The 7483-nt window shown below is 33.6% G+C and overlaps 1 protein-coding gene across 3 annotated transcripts in view; it reads right to left on the bottom strand.

The window, feature by feature from the left end:
- LOC145261208 (D-glucuronyl C5-epimerase-like) overlaps window positions 1-7483 on the bottom strand; it is a 366752-nt gene that overhangs the window by 227360 nt on the left and 131909 nt on the right. Inside the window, exon 1 of one of the 3 annotated variants that reach the window (XM_080119551.1) lies at window positions 6170-6303. The exons of 1 other annotated variant lie outside the window; for it this stretch is intronic. The gene's annotated coding sequence lies outside the window, so the exon portion shown is untranslated. Of the gene's footprint in view, window positions 1-5656; window positions 5796-6169; window positions 6304-7483 lie in introns of those variants that run through there. One more of the 3 variants, XM_080119549.1, reaches the window with a different exon arrangement.

Here is a 7483-nt window from a genome sequence, read left to right on the forward strand (position 1 = left end):
CCCGGGCGTAAAGTACACTAAAATGTGATATTTTAATTCTTCCAGATTTGGTATATATTATAGAGTTGTGATTTCAAAAGTTTAAAAAAAAAAAAGTATTTGGGTGCCATCAGCTGAAACCGAAACTTTAGCAACATGCCACGTATATAAACCGATTAAAAAATTTAAAATAAACTAAGATAAATGTACAAAATGTATAACGATGTATTAAATTTTGACCCATTTTTTCACTCCCTTAAAAACTATTTTAACCAGTTAAAGATCCATAAAAGAACTGTCCGTAAAAAATCCAATTATTTGAGGCCCTTTGTGCTGCTCTGTGACTTAGTTTCGGAGGAGATAGATTTGAAAATATGGAGACTGACAAACAGCCATCTAGCCTTTTATATATTAGATTATAGTGTCACTATTGTATTAAGGAATGTAATTTAGAAATCCCAAGAAACTAACTGATATCACACAATCGCAATAAAAATAGTGTTTTTGCAGAAGACACCTACAGCATTTCAAGACTTGCAGAGATTTCCAAATTGTAACAAAAACGAACCAAAACAAAAAGAAAATCGTTTTCTCGGTACTTCTGCACTTATGTTACCGTGCTGAAATAACGTTATTTTGAAATACATTTTTAACATAGGAAGGGAAGGGTGTTTTGCAACTATTCTATACTTCTACCTAACAATTTAATAAACTTGAATATAACCTGAAAATACTGTTAAAAAAAACCGTACGGTAACATAAGTGCATAAACACTACTTTCTCTTCAAACTTTTGGTGTATTTTTATTGGTCGACTAGAAGAACGCAATTTTGATAAAGAAGGCGGGGGACTACAAATGGTGGGTGGAAGTCAATAAATTTTTTGATTTATATATTTATTATTATTTTGTATTTTGCTCATTGCACACCGAATTTCTATAAATGTTGGTTCGGGCTCGATTGGAAGCTGACGAAAACCGCCAGAATATGCCAAGAAGCGTTGATCAATCAGCTAATAAAAAGTGATAACAAACGCGCTTAGGCAATAAAAAAATGAAGCAGACGACTTCTAATAAATTTTGAGGGTGGGGAGAAAAAAAAAGTTTTAAGACGCACAAGTTTAATTATTCGAATCCTAAACACTTAAAATTCTCTTGAAAAAAGAAGTTTGTATTTATTTAAAACAAAAAATAAATTATCCATGAAACTTAGGGTAAATATTTATATTATACTGTTTTTTCCACCTTTTTCATCCGTGTGATTGGTATCACATGAGTGTTATATTTTGTTTCCTCACGTTGTTTAAATTTCAGCGGCGCTCGGTTTATTCCGGCAGTTTACGTCAGCTGCCGGTCGACGCTGAGCGAAATTCATGGAAATTCAGTGTGCAAAGTACCATTTATTTATATTCTTTCGATCTTTTGAGAAAGGGGGGTGTTGCCACCTGGACTTGAGGTTAGTGATAGAGTTCCAGTGTTTTTTTGTTTTTTTTTGTGGGATAGGGGAAGGAAGACTGCAAACAGAGGCCGATAGACTGAAATTTTACATATTTACGAGAAGTAGGAAGCGATTTTACCAAAATAGAAAAAATAAACTGCCAAAATCTCTACAATTTATCGTCTGATTGTCTAAGCAAATGCCGTCATTTGTCGGCGAAATTCGGTAATCTCCGTAAAATTCTTTGATTACTAATCTGCATTTGTACATAAAATATTCACCTTTTATTTCAATTTTTTTTTTTTTATATTTCTGATTTTTATAAGAAAAATTTATAGTTTAGCTTGCATTATTCGGAATACTATTCTAATTGGCCTTTTTGGTCAAGATCAAAGTGTAGTATCTGTTCTTCAGATGCTGCACTTTCATTTCTTGTTCTCTTTCGGTGAAGGAGCAGTCCTTCACGACTGAGACAATTTTTTTATTTTTGTACCTTTTCTCCACGGTGTTTAACTGTCCCGTGGGGAGGCATAGTAAATAGGTACTATTCTAATTGTAGTTGCTTCGACCGATGTAGGGTTAGACCTTCAGGTGCATTTTTTTTTTTCGAACGTAGAAACCTTAATTTTCACGTACCTATGCCTAAAACTAAACGTTACAGAATTGTAACTTCTTTCCCAATTTTCGGATTTTATAATAATGTCCATATGGATTTATTTTCTTCTAAAATTGGTAAGTGCTTTTTCTTCCGATGAGTTTAGGACAAAATAAATTCATTGATTGATATAATTAAATGAATAATTTTGCGCTACGAAACAGGTGCCGTCAAGAATTGTGCATGTCAACTAAAATCTTGAAATTTGGAATATAAACTTTTGTCATTTATTTGGTATATATACGTTTTTTTTTTCTTAGGCGGCGAACTTTAAATAAAAATAAATCCCAGAAAAATGTTTATCAAACAAATATGTTTATTCCAAAAATGCATTTTTTGACATAATTTAAATATATCGCGGGGGGGGGGGCGGTTTTCCAGCTGACAATAGCATGGTCGTTTTCAAGCCAAACGCTAACAGGTCGGGTTTGTTTTAGAATTTACAAAGATTCGAAAAAGCGGTGTGTATATATATATATATTATATAATGTTACCAAAGGCAAGATAAGTTACTCTTCTACCTAGCTGGGTAGGTTTTTAGTGTTGTTAATGTAAAATGTTTATTCGGCTCGAAAAACAAGCAATGTCAACCGTTATGCGACTACAGGAAAAAAAAAATAACCGCAATGAATTTGCTACGCAGCCATTTTTTTTTTTTTTTTTGATCCCGTAACCGTTGACATTGCTTGTTTTACGAGTCGAATAAACATTTTACATTAAGTAAAAACACTAAAAACCTACCCAGCTTGGTAGAAGAGTAACTTATCTTGCCTTTGATAACATGTTATATAGGTGAGTTTGACCACTTTTTTCGAATCGCTGCGAATTGTTAAAAAACAAAAACAAAAAAAAACATAAGTTTCTGGTGCGTCACGTCGCTCTCTTAAATAAACAAACATTCCCCAAGTTCTCCCATTATCGATTATCACGATGTTGTCTCAACGGCCACCTGACACTCATTAACACTTATCCTCGAGTGACCTTTGAACCTTGATAAATGATGACCCCACACCCCACCTGTGTATATATAAAAAAAACCAGGTGCTGTATGTATTTGCTTATCTCAGCATTCTTGCTAGTTTTTTTGTTTGTTATTTTTTCACAGGAGTCACCACATACAGAAGACCACTCGAGGGTAAGGGTTCATGAGTGTCCGGTAGTCAATTGGGACAATACCGTAGTAATCGTTAGTAGTGGAAAATTGATAAATTGGATTACTTAAGGAGACGGCTCATCAAGAACTTGTTTACGTTAGACTTGAAGACGAACATATTGTAGTTTACTGGGAAACGCGCTTGATCGGGAAGAAGCATTTTTTTATAGGCGAAATTTCAGATTCAGAAGAGAAGTGGTTGTGATTGCGCAACCCTTGCTTCACAATTACATGTGCAGTCACACTCACTGGCAGGTGTTTTCACTGTATCTCGAAACTCAACAGAGATGATAATATTTTTAGATATTGCTTGCAGTAAAGGTTGAACCCTCAACCCACTGAAGACCGTCACTTAGAAATGACTAGCCTGGATGCCCGGGGTGTTTGGAGATGTGTGTTAAGAAAAAAAAAGGGGGGGTAGTAGGCAGGTAGGCTCGAACCCATAGCGCGAAGGAGGAAAAGAACGTGAAAAAAGTGACGCCTTTGCCGTTGCGTCCATCGCCACACCGGAAGTGGCGAAAGTTTGAATTAAGGTTAGCCAATCGAAAAGAGGATTACTTTCGAAAATATCAGCGAAAACAGCGACCCTCCTTGTAAAAAAGTGCCCAGATGAGAGTGAATTAATGTTTTTAACCAATTTTTCGATATTTGTCGTCCGAAGGGTCGAGCTTCAAAACGATACCGATCTCATGAAAACCCGTAGTCTTTTGAAAGTTTTAGGCATACATACATACATACATACATACATACATACATATATACAGAATAATTAACTAAATCATTCCACTCGCAACCACATGTTAAGAATGATTGGTACTTTTGCAGAATACGGACCGACTGTGCTGAAATAGTGTTATTATTTAGAAACACATTCTCAACAAGAAAAGGGGTGGTTATAATCATTTCATGTTTTACTTAAAAATTTAATAAGGAAATGATACGATAAAAACAAATTTTCATTGGAAAATCCTACTCCCCCCCCCCCAAAAAAAAAGCATGGTTCGTATTCCCCATAAGTACCTTGGGTACTTATACTGTTCTTTAAAAACACATTCTTAACTTGGCGAGGAGATGGTCAACTATTCTGGACTTTTGTTTGAACAGACGCACCTGAAGAAGTCGGAGCTAGCATCGGCCGAAACGTCGTGAACCAAGATGAGAATAATAGTTGGACTATTACAAACTTAAATGTTCAGCTTTGTTAACTATTCTGTACTTTTACTTGTAATTTCGATAAATAGGTTATAATTCTTTTTAATTGTTTATCAATCGAATATTTATTCTAATCACTATAAAATAAGTGAAAATTTAAACGAAATTTTTAAAATCGGTTCTCTTTACTATTAACGTTTCCACTTCACTTCCGGTTGCACCTTTACTTTTAATCAAGTTTTTACGGCACCTTTTGTTTAGTAAAGTGTTACGTGAAAGTACAAAATAAGTCGAGGAAGCTCCCTTTCCCCTATTTTAAGAAGGGGTGTTCTAAACTACTATTTAGAAAACATTTTAACATCAGGGGCAACCGGAAGTGAAGTCGAAACAGTAATCGTAAAGATTACCGAAAATCCGATAAGTTAAAAATATACATAAAATTGTAAACCTGACTCTCAACCCGGACAACGTTGAGTAAACACAACTAGTTTTGAAAGCTCACTTTTTTTCGAGCTGTAAATGTTGCTAATATTCAACAAGTCAGGATTTTCATACTTAGCCAGAATACGGACCGTGCTGAAATAATAACGTTATTTAGAAACAGATTCTTGACATGGGGAGGGATATTTTATAACTATTCTGTACTTTTCACCTAAAAATTTAATTAAAAAAAAAAAAAAATACGGTAATTATATATATATATATATATATATATATATATATATATATATATATATATATTGAATTTAACTTGAAAACGCTACCTAAAAATCTGTTACCGCGCTATTTTTTTTTTAAATAGTATTTTACATTTTTGTTTATGGAATTGTTAGGTGAAAGTATACAATGTTACAAAACACCCTCTCTATGTTAAGAATGACTTTCTAAATAACATTTCAGCGCGGTAACATAGATGCAGTACAAAAGTACCAAAATAGCACGGTGCCTATTCTGCATAAGTACGGGTACATTTACGGTTTTAAATATCGTTATTATTTAGAAATCCAGTCTGAACATTTAGAGGGGAGGCCTTTCTTAACTATTCTGTACTTAAAAATAGTATTTTAAAGTTTAAAGTACAATTTGTAAACTACCGAAGCATGAAAATTTTGTTTTGAACAATGAATTCGGGTGAGAAAATGGTTTAATAAAAGTTTATTTTAATCTATAAAAATGGTCACCATAAATAACTAATTATAAAAACTAGTCATCCTTGTTTAAAATAAACACATAAATAAAAGTCGTAAAAGAAATATTACAAAAAAAAAAAAAAAAACCTACCTGTAAAGAATCCAATAATCCCAGGTAAAAGCGGAAAAAGTGAAGAAAAAATATTTCTTCCTTTTCTTTTTCTTTTCGTTAATTTTTAAGTTATAAATCCACAGGAGGGAAAAATTATTGACCACCATGTAAAAAAAAATATATATATATATATATCAACGAAAAGTAAAAAACGGGGTCATTTTTTTTTCTTTTAGTAAGCCATCCACTGACCACCCCTTTTTGTTTGGTTGGTTTAATTTTAAAATAAAATAAATTCCGCTTTTTTTTTTCCTAACAAAAGATGATCAGAGAGAAGAGTCAAAACCTTTATAAAACTTTTTTCTTTTCTTTTTTTTTTTAAACGTTTTCGTCTTCAATGCTTCCTTTTTAATAATAATATATACATCTTCTCCAGATCTTATATTTATATACCGCACGTTGTTTAAATAATTATTATAGGAGGGGGAAGAAAAAAAAAACAAACAAACATACACAGTACGCATAAACGCGGCCAGCAGTAACACTACATACCTTGCTACTATCACTCCAGCGAGAAAAACAAGCAGTAGCTCTAAAGCCGTACTATAGTCATCTTACTACGAATTAAACGAGTGCAAACAATACGCCAAGAAGCGACGATTTAAAAATTCGGTCAAACGTCTTCATTAGTATCGAACATTTCACATTATTAAAACAAATTAAAAGTAACTCAACTTGATATTGTTTTTGATTTTTTTTTTATATAGACCAGCTTTTTGCAGGGGACTTTGCTTTTAGACACGTTGGTTGTGCGAGTGGCCGGTACTACTTTCCCTCATTGTTAATAAAAACAACAAAAACTGCTGCTGCTATCAGTACAGGTTATTCGCACAAGTGCGATCATTATATATATATATATATACATATATATATAACTGAGTGTCCTATTTTATACTATCACTTAAATTTTGATTTTCAATTGACGTGCTAATAAGTAAAATTTATAATTACCAACATTTATTTTTCTAATAGCATTTCCTCCGATGAGATTAGCTATTCATTGAAAATTCATGGCTTTAAAAGTTATCTGGACTCCTTTGTTAAACAAATTTTTTTGTCGTAATTCTACATAATGTAACTCGGGAGTTCCACACACACACACACACACATATATGTTACATATGTGTATACATGTTTCAGTGAAATTTCAATTCAGAGATACCAACCACTTCACAAGACCGAAAAAACAAAAGGAGCAGTCTGATGAGGTGGTCTCTCTAAATTGAGATTCTACTGAAACATGTATGCACATATGTAGCCAATAATGTTTGTATAATAAACATACTTGCTCTGTCCACCATCGAGCACCAACGTAATGTACTTGCAATAACCCTTATCCCTGAGTGGCTTCCGGGCCTTGATAAGTTGTGATCACTGTGTTAAAAAAAAAAAAAAGCACTCTCTAATAAACACCAGGGCTTCTATGGATCATCTAGGAAAGAAAACTATAAACCCATTTGTGTGTGTGTGTGTGTGTGTGTGTGTGTGTGTGTGCGCGCTATATGTGCACAAAAACTGTGATATATCAATTAGAGGAAGAACAGACACCACACACATACACATCGAACATCGTAGGGCGACAGACAGCTAATGCCCATTCAGAAAGGTTGCTTAGACTTTACATGTCAACGATCGCTTCGTTATTTTTATATCTAAAACCATACCTATGATAGATCGATTTTACATGCGAGGAAAAGCCCTGCCCCACACTAAAAAGGAGCTCCGTGTGTCCGAATAGAAATGTATTCAGTCTAGAAAAAGGGGTATCCTCCATTGATGGAGAAAAAAAAAAAAAGATGACCTGTG

This window comes from Euprymna scolopes, chromosome 37 (genome assembly GCF_053919585.1).
Source record: "Euprymna scolopes isolate OS-2025 chromosome 37, ASM5391958v1, whole genome shotgun sequence".
Taxonomy (NCBI): Eukaryota; Metazoa; Mollusca; class Cephalopoda; order Sepiida; family Sepiolidae; genus Euprymna; species Euprymna scolopes.